We start from the raw sequence: 20,000 nt of genomic DNA, 5'->3' as shown, positions 1-20,000 counted from the left end.
GAAGGCAATTAAAGATTTCCTAATAAAAAATGAGGACAGCATGGGAAGTCCAAGTGTGTGTTGGTGTTTTTAAAGTACTTTGTTCCGTTATTTAAAAAAAAACGTTTGGAGGTGATAGCTGCTTGAAGCACAAGCACTACATGTGCACACTTAACCCATCTTTTTTCCTGATACATAATAGTTATGTAACCAAAGATATTAAGGGTAACATTTTTTTTCCTAATAAAATCTTAGTAACTTCTCCTGATGAAGTTCCCAGATTTTTTTTTTCCGCTCCAACCCCTTCCTGCACCCAATGTACAGTACTGCACTCAGTTGAACAATGGCGATCTTAATTGTAAGAATTGCTGATGGCAAATGATTAACATTGCCAAACTTGAAAAAGAAACCCACAAAATCACTTTGTACTTGTTTACTTTTAAGTATTTACATTTAGTTTTACTCCACACTCGAGTACTTTCAGTCCTGTCTGTGGCCCATTCTCAAGAGATGTTTGGGATGTTAGCCTAGTCCAAGGACCCTGCAGTCTTCTGGAACGTCTTCTCGTTGAGCTGTCATTTATGTGATGGCTGTTCTGGTTTTCTTGAGAGTTGCCAATCCCCTCTTGTCGCTCTGATATCCTGAGCTGATGGTCAATGGGATTCACCTTGTGGTAAGGGTGTGGTCACCAAAAGTCTGTTGGGCAGGAAACCTAATCTCCAGGTCAGCAGGGTCAATCTTAGCTTCTTTTAATATCAAAGCTCGGCTTATGGGATCTTCAGAGGTAAAACATTTGTTTCCCCTTCAATTACTTTAATCTCTGATAAGTGCAGCCTTTCTACTACCGTCCTGTGACTAATTTTGTTTGCTTTTGTATATAAGCCTACTGTTTTTGAAATCCATCCTATGGTCATTTTCCCAACAATGTCTAGCTATAGCACTCCCCAGAGAGTTAAGCTGTACTGCTTCTCATGTTCTTGGACTCTAGTCCTTATTCCCCTACCCTGATTCCCCCCACATATCTGTCTCCACAATTGTTGCAATTGATTATGTATACCCCCGCTACATCATCTGTATTACTGTCTTCTCCTTCCAATTTATTTTTACATACTTTGTTTTTTTACGGTATTATCAAAGGTATATACAAATTTATATTGACTTTCTTTCATTTTTGAAGTGATTTGTTTCATTTTAGGCATAAAAGGGAGGGCAACTATTTTCTTGTTTTCTTTATTCCATGTACTCTCTACATTCGCTCTGTAAAAAAGGGCACTAACAATAAAGCTAGAAAAATTTTTTTCAGAGCGAATGTAGAGTAGTACATGGAATAAAGAAAACAAGAAAATAGTTGCCCTCCCTTTTATGCCTAAAATGAAACAAATCACTTCAAAAATGAAAGAAAGTCAATATAATTTGTATATACCTTTGATAATACCGTAAAAAACAAAGTATGTAAAAATAAATTGGAAGGAGAAGACAGTAATACAGATGATGTAGCGGGGGTATACATAATCAATTGCAACAATTGTGGAGACAGATATGTGGGGGAATCAGTTAGGGGAATAAGGACTAGAGTCCAAGACATAGAAGGGCAGTACAGCTTAGCTCTCAGGGGAGTGCTATAGCTAGACATTGTTGGGAAAATGACCATAGGATGGATTTCAAAAAACAGTAGGCTTATATACAAAAGCAACAAAATTAGTCACAGGACGGTAGTAGAAGGTGCACTTATCAGAGAGATTAAAGTAATTGAAGGAAACAATGTTTTTTTTTTACCTCAGAAGATCCCATAAGCCGAGCTTTGATATTAAAAGAAGCTAAGATTGACCCTGCTGACCTGGAGATTAGGTTTCCTGCCCAACAGACTTTTGGTGACCACACCCTTACCACAAGGGTGAATCCCATTGACCATCAGCTCAGGTATCAGAGCGACAAGCGGGATTGGCTACTCTCAAGAAAACCAGAACAGCTATCACATAAATGACAGCTCAACGAGAAGACGTTCCAGAAGACTGCAGGGCCTTGACCCAGGCTAACATCCCAAACATCTCTTGAGATGGGCCACAGACAGGGTCCTGAAAGTACTCGAGTGTGGAGTACAACTAATGTAAATACTTAGAAGTACAGTTACAAAGTGATATTGTGGGTTTCTTTTTCATCTTCAGAAGAAAACTGAAAGAAGGTTTTGTTTGATTACCAAACTTATTTATAAAAGCAAGGTTTGAAACACTAACTTGCTCATCGATCACAAAATAGACTGTATGGCTAATTTAAGAGTAAATTACCAAGATCAAAAATAACAAAACAAATGAGTCGCTTTATATAGTTTCCCAACCATCAGGTATTGAATATCTGTGGGGAGAGTCAGAGGCTACAGCCTTGCTTTTACACCTGTTATGCAAATATTAACTGTGGATGAATTTTTGTATTCCAACTGTATGGTTTATGGTCTTCTAGGTCAGCTAAGGAGGTGAGGAGAGAATGAGGATGATGTTTGGACTGCCCTAGTCAGGTTAAGTTTGGGTAGCTAAAGTTTACATGCATCCCTACAATTTACTCCATGTTTTAAGGGTATGCTGAGGGCAGGTTGGGGTTGTGTGGTTATGGGGGGGGGTGGGGGTGAGGCTTCTGCCCTTGGTTAGGCTGTGGAGGGTAGGTTAAGATACATTCCTGTAATTGGCCTTGGCCTTGTGGCACCTTTGTTCTCTATATGTCGATGACTGATCCTGATTTGCCTATGGTCAAAAACCAATCATTTTTCCTTCTGCTCATCATGTGGCTTTTTTGTACATCTCAACTCTCTTTTTATTCCAACTCCTGCCCCTCACCCCAAAAGTCCCTGTTTGGGATCCCCTTCCCCCTTGGCAGTTATAAACGTAGAGGGGACTGAGAACATACAAAAATGAGTTTTTTCCATGTAAAATAATGGTCAGTAAACAATCAAATATGAAATAAGCACTTGCAATGTCAGTACAGACTGCTGTTAGCAAAGCTTTTTAACCAACAACACTTTTCCATACTGTTGAAACAAGTTTATAGATGTTGACGAAAACCGAGAGGATTCATTGGATTTTTCCCGAGATGTTATAAAATTTGTATTAGCTCAAAGTTACCTAACTACTACACAACAAAAAACGAAAATGATCGTGCAAGTGCTAGTTTAATCAGTTAACCCTTCCCAAACAGAACACATTCAAAATAGCAATAGATTTCAAATATATGTCCTTATATCCTTAGCTGTATATACATGAATCATTCAGTTGTCCTTCACATTCGCTATGGGAATAAACTAACATGATCATCGTTCGACCATGTCCCATACTCGATTCCATACTGATAGGAAATTAGAGTATCACATTATTAGCAGCAAAGGTTTATCTTCCAGATGTTGCTCCCAGTCAGAAGTGTGCAAGGTTACCTCCGGGAGAAACTAGTTATATATATTATTTATATTAGTATGTTCATGGGTGTCTAGGTCATGTTAGGTGAGGGTTCAAACTGCCAAGTCATGAAACACCCACCATTTTAAGTTAGCTTAGCCTATTCTATCTTAGTAGGGAGGCCAAGGTTTGCTTGCATCCCTTTCAGCGCTGAATAACCTCACAGGTCCCAAGGATTGGCTTTTAGCCTAAATTCTATACTCTAACAAGAACCAGGGCCAATCCCTTCTCGAGTAAATAGAAACCGTAAACTTCGCCACCAGTTATTATGAGCATAAAGACATCGTTGCTTTCTAAAGCTGTTAAAGGTCACAGGTTTGGCTCCTATAAAGTTTGTATAAGCATAAGAAATACCCACACACATATCCGACATTTTATAACTGCGTATATCATCAAACATAAAAATCGGAGTTTATACAAAATTAATATTTTCACAATCCATTTCACAGGTTTGACATTTCGATCGTATGCTCAAATGACCACCTTTTGGAGCTGAGTCAAGTCATCAGATATATAGTTTGTTTTCCCTGAAACTTATGGCTTCAATAAATAAGCTCACTTGGTGTATTAGTTTTCTGATATATACGCGATGAAATTGGTACAATGATTTCCACTGGAGACTTTTGTGTCTTGGTATTTTCAGATAAGTCAGTCCCACAAAATAGTATTCCTGTGAATCATCCTCTGACGCCATATAATGAGCATTTTATGATTCAGTGTCGACACCGTAATTACTCGCGAATCATAAGACCAAAAGTTGTCTTTCTGATATGCGACGTGGTTTTCTAATTCACTCCATGGCAACTGCAGTGATTAATTCAACTTGAATTCATAGAGAGAACAGGAAGTTTATGATCAGCGGTATTTACATTATACACAAACAAACAAACACACACACACACTAAGGATGGCCCAGTGAAAAACCATGAGTAGCCAGTCTGGGCCAGTCTATTTCGGATCACAAAGACTCTGAAACCTTGTACTTCCTTCAGGAACAAACTTTTTCAGCCGGCTACTAGCAGACAAAAAAAAATATCTTAGTCGCATACAGCTTCCGTACGGAATATCGCACCTTCCATAACCCTAAGGAGTAAAACAAAAGCCTGAAATAATAATTTACAAAAGAATATACGTAGACGTTTAACAGATACCGAAATATTTAAATGACTTTTACCAATAGATTGGTCCGGGTAATGAGAAAAAGAAGGATCTTAGACAATAAATTCAGTTTCTAGGTTCTGCCACTTGTGAGACACTCTCTCTCTCTCTCTCTCGTCTCTCTCTCTCTCTCTCTCTTCTCTCTCTCTCTCTCTCTCTGCTTTCAAATAAATGGTCTATACGGATAATCTATACGAAGTTGATTACTAGAGACGAATGGGAATCCCACACTAAATATTAATGCTGTTCTATCCAATGCCATCCCAAACTATTTATATGACAGGTCTTTAGCAAAACATTCCTGCAATATTATGGTGGAGGTTGTCCATTACTTCAATCCATAACTGGACAGGTGCAGTAAAATTAATTACATAGTGTCAAATATTATTTCCATTTCTTTCTCGTATTCTGCATGACTGGTTATCTAGAATACGACATAGAAATAAGATAGAAAAAACTAATCATTCTTAAAATGAATGCTTTATACTGAAAACATTCTATATAAAACGCGCAGAAAAACATTCATTCAGATAGTGAGCTAATGCCAGAGATAACCTGAAGGTCTCGTATTTGTCGTCTCCTTGGAATGTTCTAGGGATGCTACTCTTTGATTGAATCATCCTCGGTTTGTTTCCGCTCGTTTCGAAACAATACTATCTAGCGTCGTCTTCTCAAGAGTGCCATCGTTTTTGTCCTTTTATTTGTGGACTTCTTTCGTGATTCGCTCTCCCTAATTTGTGGTAACGATGGAAGAGAAGCTGACTTTCAATACCCAGACGGAAGAAGAGCTGACTTCAATACCCAGATGGAAGCGAAGCTGACTTCAATACCCAAGCCGTGACTTCAAACCTAATCAAGACAAGGTTAGATCTGAATACTATTAAGCCTCATTATGAAGCTTAATATTGTTCCGTTTGTATTCTACCCAATATAATGAGGAAGGGTCATTGGCCTCAGCTGAAAACTGCTTGCTGCAGAGGAACGATGATCCTCAGTGCTTTTCTACAATGTCTAATTTAGTTCTTGGGATTTCTCTGGTTTACAACTGCTAAGGTTTACTTGCGTCTTCGTGGATCCTGCTATATTAGTCAATTGGCAAAATTTAGTAGCGATTCCCAGTCTAGGCATAGAGGTGTGCTCAGAATCACCTGGTTTATAAATATTAAAGGATAAAATTAAATAGAAAAACTGGATTAAAAGAACCCTGAATCAAACTGAGAAGCTGCAACAGGTAATATGGACTACTGGACATTTAACTGTTTGTGAACGAGAGAGAGAGAGAGAGAGAGAGAGAGAGAGAAGAGAGAGAGAGAGAGAGAGAGAGAGAGAGAGATGGTCCTGAAATTTAGTCACGGGGCAACAAATGGGACACGTATACCTCCTCTCCTTCACAGTCTTATGTTTTCAGAAACAGTAAGAAAATAAGCTAGGAAAATAAGAATATGTTTTTCAGAAAGTTCATAAGTTAAAAATACGTTACGAGAATAAATTAAGTAAATTGTGAGGAAACGATACAATTACAAATCAGCTCTTGACAATCAAAAGATAGATAGAGCAACAGCATGCGCTATACCACACTTTATCTGTGCTTCCAAAGTAAAAATATGTATTATGTATACAGTACGTACTCGAAAATGTAAGTTTACATAAGTGTACATACACACGCTTTTTCCAAAGGACATATCATTTGTTGATAAAGTATACCCTTTTAGAATAACAGCTATGATAAAAACTACCGTTCTTCGTAACTGCAACTGCGCAAGAAAACGATTACATAAAAATATTACGACGTTAGCTAAAGATTCTTTTGCGAAATGGCGTGCATTTACTTCATTAATTGAATTAAATAGATTCAATTTCGTTGTTTTTAATGATCCCGAAGAGCGACTGACTGCGTGATTCCTTGTAATCGAAATCTAAAACCTTGGCTTTGAACGCAAAGGGGTAGATTTAGACAACTCAGGCACTGAACCTTAGATCTAGTTCGACTCTGAACTGAACAGTCTGGATTCATAACAGCCACTTGGGGTTATTTTGTTGTTTTGTGGACTCGAACTCAGCCTTGTTTCAGAAATTTTTGAGAGAATTCAACACTGTGGCAGTAACCCACCACAGGCGAAAGACTATACATAAGGATGAGACGCTAGCGAAACCTAGCACTATGGCTGGGAAGTAAACTGGTTATTTTTACCCATTTCAGTGGGCCAACACGATTTAGTCATTCAGTTGATTTTTTCGCTTATTTAATCTGTTCGTCTACCTCTAGTAAGTTAGTCAACAGAAGAAAAACTCTCTGCCTTCCTGTAAATTAGGCAAAATATCATTACATCTGAGGAATGACTTAAGACAAGGGTCATCTTACTGTGGAAATAACTTGAAGGCATTTTAAAAGCTTCAACCTAAAACGTTTCAGATAATAATAATAATAATAATAATAATAATAATAATAATAATAATAGGAAGTGCAAAACGAAAATGAAAACCATAAACCACATAGCAAGCGAATGCCCGGCCACTTGCACAGAACCAGTACAAAAAGAGGCATGATTCAGTGGCAAAACCCCTCCACTGGAGCCTGTGCAAGAAACATCAGCTACCTTGCAGTAATAAGTGGTACGAGCATCAACCTGAGGGAGTGATAGAAAACGATCACGCAAAGATCCTCTGGGACTATGGTATCAGAACGGATAGGGTGATACGTGCAAACAGACCAGACGTGACGTTGATTGACAAAGTCAAGAAGAAAGTATCACTCATTGATGTTGCAATACATGGGACACCAGAGTTGAAGAGAGAGAGGAAATGATAAGAAAGGGTATCAAGATCTGAAAATAGAAATAAGAAGGATATGGGATATGCCAGTGGAAATCGTACCCTAATCATACGAGCACTGGGCACGATCCCAAGATCCCTGAAAAGGAATCTAGAAAAACTAGAGGGCTGAAGTAGCTCCAGGACTCATGCAGAAGAGTGTGATCCTAGAAACGGCACACATAGTAAGAAAAGTGATGGGACTCCTAAGGAGGCAGGATGCAACCTGGAACCCACACTATAAATACCACCCAGTCGAATTGGAGGACTGTGATAGAGCAAAAAAAAATAATAATAATAATAATAATCAGAAACAAATAACTTGGCATATGCAGGAGCAAGACTTGTAGCAGAACTGATGGGGAATTCGAACAACAACACCACCAGCACAACCAACCAACAGAAACCAAAACAGCAACCTCCTTGGAAAGGCGCCTGGAAAAGCAAATCATGGTGATGAGGTCTGACTTGAGTAAACTGAAAGAGATGGCAGAAAAAAAGCTAAGAAGCAAGAAAACAAGGGAGGAACTCAAGGAGAAATACAAAGTACACGAGAGGGGACTAAACAACACAATAGAAGATGTAAAACAGAGGCTTAAGGCCAAAGCACATAAGATCAATGGTACATGAACAAAAGAATAAAGGATACCAAAAGAAACAAACTATTCGGAACAACCAGAAAAGCCTATACAGCCAACTAAGTGGGGAAGACAACCACCAAAAAAATTCCTGAAACCGAACCAAGTAAGAGACTCTGGGAAAACATATGGAGCAATCCGGTTATCACACAACAAACATGCAACATGGCTCCAAGAAGTCAAGGAAGAAGAAACAGGGAGAATAAAACAAAGATTCACAGAGATCACGACAAGACACAGTCCCCACAACCAACAAATAAAGGAAATGCCAAACTGGAAAGCCCCAGGTCCCGATGAAAGTCCATGGATACTGGGCTCAAAATCTTCAAGGCCCTACACCCACGAATAGCAGAACAACTCCAGCATTACATTTCAAAATCACCATGCACCCAAATGGATGACCACAGGAAGAACATCCTTGGTACAAAAAGACATGAGTAAGGGAAATATAGTCAGTAACTACAGGCCTATCACCTGCCTACCAATAATGTGGAAGTTACTAACAGGTATCATCAGTGAAAGGCTATACAATTACCTAGAGGAGACAAACACCATCCCCCACACAGAAAGGCTGCAGAAGGAAGTGTAGAGGCACAAAAGACCAGCTCCTGATAGACAAAATGGTAATGAAGAACAGTAGGAGAAAGAGAACCAACCTAAGCATGGCATGGATAGACTATAAGAAAAGCCTTCGACATGATACCACACACATGGCTAATAGAATGCCTGAAAATAAATATATGGGGCTCAGAAAAACACCATCAGCTTCCTCAAAAATACATGCGCAACTGGAATACAATACGTACAACTCTGGAATAAGACTAGCAGAGGTTAATATCAGGAGAGGGATCTTCCAGGGCGACTCACTGTCCCCACTACTCTTCGTAGTAGCCATGATTCCCATGACAAAAGTACTACAGAAGATGGATGCCGGGTACCACTCAGAAAAGAGGCAACAAACCATATGAAGTTCATGGACGACATCAAGCTGTATGGTAAGAGCATCAAGGAAATAGATACCCTAATCCAGACTGTAAGGATGTGGCGGGATGACAAGCTCGTGTGTGTGGGTGGGGGGGGTGGGGGGGGGGGGGGGGGGGGGGGGGGGGGGGGGGGGTAGGGGGGTGTGGAGACTTCTGCCCTTGGTTAGGCTGTGGAGGGTAAGGTTAAGATACATTCCTGTAATTGGCCTTAGCCTTGTGGCACCTTTGTTCTCTACATGTCGATGACTGATCCTGATTTGCCTATGGACAAAAACCAATCATTTTTCCTTCTGCTCATCACATGGCTTACATCATTCTTTTTTGTCATCTCGACCCCCTTTTGGTTCCCACTCCAGCCCCCACCCTAACAATCCTAGTTACCAAAGGGTACCCGATGGCTGTTATATACGTAGAGGGAACTGGGAAAATACAAAAATGAGTTGTTTCCATGTAAAATAATGGTCAGCAAACAATCAAATATGAGATAAGCACTTGCAACTCATATTGTTCATCCCAATGCCAGTACAGACTGCTGTTAGCAAAGCTTTTTAGCCAACCACACTTTTTCCATACTTTTGAAACAAGTTAGAGGCGGTGACGAAAACCAAGAGGATTCAGAAAACAAATAGGATTTTTCCAGAGATGTTATAAAATTTGTATTAGCTCACAGTTACCTAACTAATACACAACAGAAAACGAAAATAATCGTGCAAGTGCTAGTTTAATCAGTTTACCCTATCCAAGCAGAACACATTCAAAATAACCATACATTTCAAATATATGTCCTTATATCCTTAGCTTACAGTATATACATGAATCATTCAGTTGTCCCTCACATTCCCTATGGGAATAAACTAACATGATCATCGTTCGACCATGTCCCATAGTCGATTCCATACTGATAGGAAATTGGAGTATCACATCATTAGCAACAAAGGTTTATCTTACAGATGCTGCTCCCAGTCAGAAGTGTGCAAGGTTACTTCTGGGAGAAACTCGTTATATTATTTATATTGGTACGTTCATGGTGGTCTAGGTCCTTTATATTAGTATGTTCATGTTGGTCTAGGTCATGTTAGGTGAGGGTTCAAATTGCCAAGTCATGAAACACCCACCATTTTAAGTTAGCTTAACCTATGTTACATTAGTAGGGACGCTAAGGTTTGGTTGCATCCCTTTCAGCGCTGAATGATCTCACAGGTCCCAAGGATTGGCTTTTAGCCTAAATTCTATACTCTAACAAGAACCAGGGCCAATCCCCTCTCGAGTCCATAGAAATGGTAAACTACGCCACCAGTTATTATGAGGATAAAGACGTCGTTGCTTTCTAAAGCTGTTAAAGGTCACAGGTTTGGCTCCTATAAAGTTTGTATAAGCGTAAGGAACACCCAGACACATCATCTGACATTTATAACTACGTATATCATCAAACATAATTCGTTTCACAGGTTTGACATTTCGGTCGTATGCTCAAATAACCTTTTGGAGCTGAGTCAAGTCATCAGAATAAATATAGTTTATTTTCCCTGAAACTTAATGGCTTCAATAAATAAGCTCACCTGGTGTATTAGTTTTCTGATATATACGCGATGAAATTGGTACAATGATTTCCACATAATAGTATTTCTGTGAATCATCCTCTGACGCCATCTAATGAGCATTTTATGATTCAGGGTCGACACCGTAATTACACGCGAATCATAAGATCAAAAGTTGTTTTTCTGATGTGCTGACGTGGTTTCCCCCATTTCGTTCAATGGCAACTGCAGTGATTAATTCAACTTTAATTTCACTGTCTAAATTGAATAATTTAGTGTTATCCATAAAATTCACTGTTGAAATCGAAAATAACAATGTCATCCCTTTCCTGGATGTATTAATACATAGAGAATCTTTCCATTGCAAATTCAGTATTTATAGAAAACCCACAAATAATTTAACATATGTACATTTTTATTCTGGCCACCATCTTAATATTAAAATTTCAATTTTTTCTTCTTGTATATCATGAGTCCACAATATCTTGACCAAGAAATATAATACATAAAAAAGATAGAAAACGATCGCTGCTACCCACCTCATTGATTGATTATGTTATCAAAAGCTCACAAAAAAAGTTTTACAGTGTTGCTATTTAATGAGGAAAGAAATGCCTAAAAATGTACTTAGCTTACTTTACTTTCGTGGAATTGAAACCATAAAATCAATATTTAAATCGTTTAATGTCATGTAGTGTTCTCTTATAACAATACCATTAAAGATATGCTGATTAAGAATAGCCCCGTCCCCAACAAATAACAACATCATTTACAAAATTCCTTGTAAGGATTGCCCATCGTTTTACGTTGGTCAGTCAAGTAAAAATTATGTGTACGTATTAAGCAGCATATGTATTCAGTTAGAACGCCCAGACTTCAAATGCACTGTTTATCCATCTGAGTGAAAATCTCATTGTATTCATTGGGGTAATACCTCGGTAATTGCTAGATCTAATGATTATGTTTCAAGAAATTTACTGGAATTGGCTATTATACAAATCACTAATAAAAACAACCTAAATCTTAGTCTGGGAATGTACCATTTGGACCCATATATTTGTAAGATGTTCATGAAGGACCTTAAAATAAATGAACTACTAATAAATTAGTCCCCACATGTATATAGTTATTATTTCTTTCTCTCTCTCTCTCTCTCTCTCTGGTTCGATATTCTCTCTCCCTCTTTCTCTTGCTTGATATATATATATCTCTATATTTCTTTCGTCTTTTCATTAATAATAATTGTTTTGCGAAAAATTTTGTGTAAATTTCATGATAATAAATTGTATATGCTTCCGTATTTTTTCAAAACGTACTGTTTTCTGGAAGAATAACTCGTTTACTGCGTGTGTCCCCCAAGGTGTGGCTACCCACTCAGGTGTTTCCTCCTTTCTGTAGTGAAATCGCCCTTAATGCTAATCTTGTAGTGTCAGTTTTGGATATTAAGCCTTCTTTTGACTATGTTGTCCTCTTGTAAAATCAGTTTGCCTCAGTAAAGAGTCCGAACAGGACCGAAAGTACTTGCCTATCTCGCTTTTTTTTTTCAATTTTTCCTTCATGGCAAAAAAACCTTTATCTATAATATATATATATATATATATATATATATATATATCCTATATATATATATATAGATATATATATATATAAATATAGTCATATTTTAGTCACATGCAGCTTCTGTAACGGAATATCACACATCTATAAGCCTAAGGTGTAAAACCATAAGCCTGATATAATTTTTTACAAAAGAGTAAAGACGTACTTTACCAAAAGATTGGTCCAGGTAACGAGAAAAAACAAGGAATCTTAGACAATAAGTTCAGTTCTATGTTCCGACGCTTGTGGGACTCTCTCTCCTCTCATCTCTCTCTCGTTCTCTCTCTCTTGTCCTCTCTCTCTCTCTCTCTCTCTCTCCTCTCTCTCTGCTTTTAAACTAATGGTCTATACAGATAATCCGTACGAAGTTGATTACTAGCGACGAAATGTGAACCCCACACGATATTCATGCTGTTATATCAAATGCCATCCCCAAACTATTTATATGACTGGTAACTAGCAAATTTTCCTGCAGTATTATGGTGGAGGGTTGTCCATTACATCAATCCATAACTGGACAGGAGCAGTAAAATTAATTACAGTGTCAAATATTATTCCCATATTTCTTTCTCGTATTCGGCATGACTGGTTATCTAGAATACGTATTAGAAATAAGATAGAATCAAATCATTCTTAAAATGAATGCTTTATACTGAAAACATACTATATAAAACTCACAGAAAAACTTTCATTCAGATAGTGAGCGAAAGCCAGAAGATAACCTGAAGGTCTCGTATTTGTCGTTTCCTTGGAATGTTCTAGGGATGCTGCTCTTTGATTGAATCATCCTCGGTTTGTTCCACTCGTTTCGAAACAATACTATCTAGCGTCCGTCTCTCAAGAGGGCCATCTTTTTTGGCCTTTTATTTGTGACTTCTTTCGTGATTCGCTCTCCATAATTTGGGTGGTACGATGGAAGAAAAGCTGACTCATACCCAGTTGGAAGAGAAGCTGACATCAATACCCAAGCCGTGACTTCAAAACCTAGTCAAGACAAAGGTTAGATCTGAATACTATTAAGCCTCATTATGAAGCTTAATGTTGTTCCGTTTGTATTCTACCCTATATAATGAGGAAGGGTCATTGGCCTCAGCTGAAAACTGCTTGCTGCAGAGGAACGATGATCCTCAGTGCTCTCATACAATGACTAATTTAGTTCTTGGGATTTCTCTGGCTTCACAACTGCTAAGGTTTACTATGCGTCTTCGTGGATTCTGCAAAATTTAGTAGCGATTCCCAGTCTAGACATAAAGGTGAGCTCAGAATCATCTGGTTTATAAATATTAGGGATAAAATTAAATAGAAAACTGGATTTGAAGAACTCTGAATCAAATTGGGAAGCTGCAACAGGTAATATGGACTACTGGACATTTAACTGTTTGTGAACTAGAGAGAGAGAGAGAGAGAGAGAGAGAGAGAGAGAGGATGAGAGAGAGCGGGAGAGGCGAGAGAGAGAGAGAGAGAGAGAGATAGAGAGAGAGAGAGAGAGAGAGAGAGAGAGAGAGAGAGAGCGAGAGAGAGAGAGAGAGAGAGAGAGAGGAAGAGAGAGAGAGGAGAGAGAGAGAGAGAAATGGTCCTGAAATTTTAGTCACGGGGCAACAAATGGGACACGTATACCCCCTTCTTTAGTCCTTCACAGTCTCATGTTTTAAGAAAAAGTAAGAAAGTAAGTTAGGAAAATAAGAATATAATGTTTTCAGAAAATTCATAAGTTAAAAAATAAGTTACGAGAATAAATAAATTGTGAGAAAACGATACACTTACAAATGCAGCTCTTGACAATCAAAAGATAGATAGAGCAACAGGATGCGCTATACCACACTTTATCTGTGTGCTTCCAAAGTAAAATTATGTATTATGTATACAGTACGTACCCGAAAATGTAGTATACATAAGTATACATACAAATGTTTTCTCTCCGAAGGCTGTATCACTTGTTGATAACGCATATCCTTTTATAATAACAGCTATGATAAAAACTACCGTTCTTCATAACTGCAACTACGCAAGAAAAGGATTACTTTAAAATATTACGACGTTAGCTAAAGATTCTTTTGAGAAATGGCGTGTATTTACTTCATTAATTGAATTAAATGGATTCATTTTCTTTGTTTTTAATGACCCCGAAAAGCGACTGACTGCGTGATTCCTTGTAATCGAGATCTAAAACCTTGGCTTTGAACGCAAAGGGAGTAGATTTAGACAAACTCAGGCACTGAACCTTAGGTCTAGTTCGACTCTGAACTGAAACAGTCTGGACTCAAAACAGCCAGGGACTTGCGTTGTGTGGACTCGAACTCAGCCTTGGTCTCAGAAATTTTTGAGAGAATTCAACACTGTGGCTGTGACCCACCACAGGCGAAAGACTACCCGGTCATAATTTCCTGCTTGGGTCCTCGGAATCAAAATATACATAGAGGATGATGACACTGTAGCGAAACCTTACACGATGGCTGGGAATAAACTGTTTATTTTTACCCTTTTCAGGTGGGCCAACACGAGTTAGTCATTGAAGTTGATTTTTCTCTTATTTAACCTGTTCGCCTACCTCTAGGAAGTTAGTCTACAGATGACAAACTCTTTGCCTTGCAGTAAATTAGGCAAAATTTCATTACATCTGAGGACTGACTTAAGACAAGGGTCATGTTACTGTGGAAATAACTTGAAGGCGTTTTAAAAAGCTTCAACTGCTGAAAACGTTTCAGATAATAATAATAATAATAATAATAATAATAATAATAATAATAATAATAATAATAATAATAATAATAATAATACTAATAATAATAAAGAGTGCATGAGAAGAAGGACTAATAAAAATAAAAGTAGCCGAAGACCCAGAAATATACAGAGACAGGAGAATGACAAACAGAACAGAGGACTGGCACAACAAACCAATGCACGGACAATTCATGAGACAGACTAAAGAACTAGCCAGGAAACTGAAGGAATGAAAACAGCGGCACAAGATCAGGCCCTAAGCCTAAGAACCAGATATATTCAAAGAACGATAGACGGAAATAACATCTCTCCCATATGTAGGAAGTGCAATGCGAAAAATGAAACCATAAACCACATTGCAAGCGAATGCCCGGCACTTGCACAGGACCAGTACAAAAAGAGGCATGATTCAGTGGCAAAAAGCCCTCCACTGGAGCCTGTGCAAGAAACATCAGCTACCTTGCAGTAATAAGTGGTACGAGCACAACCAGAGGGAGTGATAGAAAACGATCAGGTAAAGATCCTCTGGACTATGGTATCAGAACGGAATAGGGTGATACGTGCAAATAGACCAGACGTGACGTTGATTGACAAAAGTCAAGAAGAAAGTATCACTCATTGATGTCGCAGTACCATGGGACACCAGAGTTGAAGAGAAAGAGAGGGAAAAATGGATTAGTATCAAGATTCTGAAAATAGAAATAATAATAATGGGATGGGGAATGCCAGTGGAAAATCGTACCCATAATCATAGGAGCACTAGGCACGATCCCAAGATCCCTGAAAAGGAATCTAGAAAAACTAGACGCTGTAGCAGCTCTAGGACTCATGCAGAAGAGTGTGATCCTAGAAACGGCGCACATAGTAAGAAAAGTAAGAAAAGTGATGGACTCCTAAGGAGGCAGGATGCAACCCGGAACCCCACACTATAAATACCACCCAGTCGAATTGGAGGACTGTGATAAAAAAAAAAAATAATAATAATAATAAAGAGCATCAAGGAAATAGTACCTTAATCCAGACTATAAGGATTGTATCTGGGGACATCAGGATGGAGTTTGGAACAGAAAAAATGCGCCTTAGTCAACATACAGAAAGGCAAGGTAACGAGAACTGAAGGGATAAAGCTACCAGATGGGAGCAACATCAAACACATAGATGAGACAGGATACAAATACCTGGGAATAATGGAAAAGGAAGGGATATAAAACACCAAGAGATGAAGGACACGATCAGGAAAGAATATATGCAGAGACTCAAGGCGATACTCAAGTCAAAACTCAACGCCGGAAATATGATAAAGCCATAACACATGGGCAGTGCCAGCAATCAGATACAGCGCAGGAATAGTGGAATGGACGAAGGCAGAACTCCGCAGCATAGATCAGAAAACCAGGAAACATATGACAATACACAAAGCACTACACCCAAGAGCAAATACGGACAGACTATACATAACACGAAAGGAAGGAGGGAGAGGACTATTACGTAGAGAGGACTGCGTCAACATCGAAAACAGAGCACTGGGGCAATATCTGAAAACCAGTGAAGACCAGTGGCTAAAGAGTGCATGGGAAGAAGGACTACTAAAAGTAGACGAAGACCCAGAATATACAGAGACAGGAGAAATGACAGACAGAACAGAGGACTGGCACAACAAACCAATGCACGGACAATACATGAGACAGACTAAAGACTAGCCAGCGATGACACATGGCAATGGCTACAGAGGGGAGAGCTCAAGAAGGAAACTGAAGGAATGATAACAGCGGCACAAGATCAGGCCCTAAGAACCAGATATATTCAAAGACGATTAGACGGAAATAACATCTCTCCCATATGTAGGAAGTGCAATATGAAAAATGAAACCATAAACCACATAGCAAGTGAATGCCCGGCACTTGCACAGAACCAGTACAAAAAGAGGCATGATTCAGTGGCAAAAGCCCTCCACTGGAGCCTGTGCAAGAAACATCAGCTACCTTGCAGTAATAAGTGGTACGAGCACCAACCAGAGGGAGTGATACTAAACTATCAGGTAAAGATCCTCTGGGACTATGGTATCAGAACGGATAGGGTGATACGTGCAAATAGACCAGACGTGACGTTGATTGACAAAGTCAAGAAGAAAGTATCACTCATTGATGTCGCAGTACCATGGGACACCAGAGTTGAAGAGAAAGAGAGGGATAAAATGGATAAGTATCAGATCTGAAAATAGAAATAAGAAGAATATGGGATATGCCAGTGGAAATCGTACCCATAATCATAGGAGCACTAGGCACGATCCCAAGATCCCTGAAAAGGAATCTAGAAAAACTAGATGCTGAAGTAGCTCCAGGACTCATGCAGAAGAGTGTGATCCTAGAAACGGCGCACATAGTAAGAAAAATGATGGACTCCTAAGGAGGCAGGATGCAACCCGGAACCCCACACTATAAATACCACCCAGTCGAATTGGAGGACTGTGATAGAGCAAAGAAAAAAATAATAATAATAATAATGACTAAGTATCAAGACCTGAAAATAGAAATAAGAAGGATATGGGATATACCAGTGGAAATTGTACCTATAATCATAGGAAAACTAGGCACGATCTCAAGATCCCTGAAAAGGAATCTGGAAAAACTAGAGGATGAAGTAGCTACAGGACTCATGCAGAAGAGTGTGATCCTAGAAACGGCGCACATAGTAAGATAAATGATGGACTCCTAAGGAGGGGAACCCCACACTATAAACACCACCAGTCGAATTGGAGGACTGTGATAAACCAAAATAATATAATGTCAGTTGCATTCTAATGCTGGGAAATCTAAACAAAATCAAAACGTCTTACACGTCCACAAACGCTCCAAATAACAAATACACAAAGGCATCTTGAAAGAGAGAGAGAGAGAGAGAGAGAGAGAGAGAGAGAGAGAGAGAGAGAGAGAGAAGGGGGTGTGGTCTTTGATACGGATATAAAACCTGAGTATGCTAGAAGGAAAACCTAGTACAGACTGCCAAAGGAGCAACACACGCAGGCTTTACTCCTCACAGCAAGAAGTGCGTTAGTCATCATCCGTCACCAGACACTCATCAGAGGTGCCCGTTCAGTAGCGACCGTAGATGCAGTTTGTGGCCAGTTAGACAAGCAGCTCGCGCTACTGTGAGTACATTAATTTTGTGCAAAATTCACGGGACTGTAAATTGAGAAAGTCAAGAGGAAGAGCGCCGGGATAGTGGTAAATAGATCATTCTAGGAGTGCATTTTTTTTTAAATAAATAAAAAAAAAATTTACGTTCGTATTTAACATGCAGAAACCCACGCATAATTCTGGTAAAAGATTAGACCTCGTATTCACAGATATTCCAGTTTGATCATTTATGCTTTTTTATTATATTTTTTTTCCTCTGTCATTTAAATCATGAATTATATATATATATATATATATATATATATATATATATATATATATATATATGGTATATATATATAGATATATATATATATATATATATATATATATATATATATATATGTGTGTGTGTGTGTGTGTGGTGTAGAGACCCTTTAAAACACTGTTTTAAAACTAACAACTATATTTCGGTGGACTTACTTTCAGCCTATCAATCAGTGAATGACAGAAGGAGTTCCATTAGTGAAATATATGTATAGTAGGAGATATGCCCTTCGGTGATGCCTGGGGACGCCGCTGAGCCATCGTGGGTCCCCAGGCATCACCTTAGGGCATATCTACTATATTTCACTAATGAACTTCTTCTGTCATTCACTACTTGATAAGGGTGGAAGTAAGTCCACGGAAATATAGTCAGCTTCAAAACTGGTTATAATAGGCCTTATATATATATATATATATATATATATATATATATATATATATATATATATATATATATATATATATATATATATATGTATATATATATATATATATATATATATATATATATATATATATATATATATATATATATATAAATGTTTGTACATGTTTGTACGTGTTTATTCAATTGTACCCATAAAAAAATGCGGGAGAACACACACATGCATTTTACTACACACATTTATCAATGTAACTAAACATGGAAATCTGTGTGTATGTAAACTTGTGATCTATAGAAATCTGAACAGCTTGACCAATCTAGGCAAAATTTTCCACGCATCCCTCATTTGACCCAAGGAAGGTTTTTCGCGTACATTTTTTCAAACCCGAACCCCTGCATTCTGTTGCTACCTTATTTACTGCAGGTTTCAGCAAAGATCCAGCCATGGGTTAACATTTTGAATGTTGTGATAGTGGAGTGTTGGGAACGTAGGTTCGTACACTTTCGTATCCATCGTGCAAGCTTGCAAAAATGGGGTTCTGCAGTGGTGGTGGGCCAACTTGTAAAGTATGTGTACATTCTTTTGACGTGTAAAGTATGTGTACTATCACTGAAAATGCTCTTCTTTCCTGTGGTTAATAATTCTGCCTAAAATTCATACTTTAAATAACCATGTTAACCAAAACCACGTCATGTGTTTACTTCCTTTCTAAGGTAATAAATGTTCAATTGTCATTCAGTTTTCTCCGGCTGCACCGTGTTGGCCAGCTAGTGTGTATATATATATATATATATATATATATCTATATATATATATATATACTATATATATATATATTGAAACACCGGAGATGCTAAGTGCTTTCGTCTTAATACCAAGACTAAAGATCTACAGAAGCGAGGGCCTATATAAATGGAGGGTTCAAGTCATAAGGGAATACAAAAGGTTGGGAAAGGTCACAGAACGGTCAACAGATTAAAATCTAAATCTAATTATTGGCAATCCTCTTTATTCTCTTTCAATTCCTTCTTCTGGAACATATGTTTTATTACCGAGTGAAAAGAAAACAATCCTTGACTTATATTAAAAATCATTCACCCAGGTTAACTGAATCAAACAGATTCTAAAAAGTTTCTTAAAAACGTTTCGTTACTTAAATGTAGTAAAAAAAAAAAAAAAAAAAAACCAAAAAAAAAAAAAAAAAGAGCATAATTTGCCTGACCTTTGTTCTTCCTAAATATTTGTGCTGTTTTAATGTGGTGTTCAATTCTTTTGACTGGTCTGACCTGAGTAAAAATAAATCA

The 20,000-nt window shown here is 38.1% G+C and overlaps 2 protein-coding genes across 2 annotated transcripts in view; one reads left to right on the top strand and one right to left on the bottom strand.

The window, feature by feature from the left end:
• LOC135210112 (vascular endothelial growth factor receptor kdr-like) overlaps nt 1–20,000 on the bottom strand; it is a 306,237-nt gene that overhangs the window by 58,668 nt on the left and 227,569 nt on the right. The window lies entirely within an intron of this gene.
• LOC135209907 (vascular endothelial growth factor receptor kdr-like) overlaps nt 17,936–20,000 on the top strand; it is a 122,203-nt gene continuing 120,138 nt past the window's right edge. Inside the window, exon 1 of the mRNA XM_064242647.1 lies at nt 17,936–18,015. The gene's annotated coding sequence lies outside the window, so the exon portion shown is untranslated. The remainder of the gene's footprint in view (nt 18,016–20,000) is intronic.

Source organism: Macrobrachium nipponense, chromosome 39 (assembly GCF_015104395.2).
Source record: "Macrobrachium nipponense isolate FS-2020 chromosome 39, ASM1510439v2, whole genome shotgun sequence".
NCBI classification, from domain to species: domain Eukaryota; kingdom Metazoa; phylum Arthropoda; class Malacostraca; order Decapoda; family Palaemonidae; genus Macrobrachium; species Macrobrachium nipponense.
Note: the sequence above shows the minus strand (reverse complement) of the source record. Positions and strands in the feature narration are given on the sequence as shown.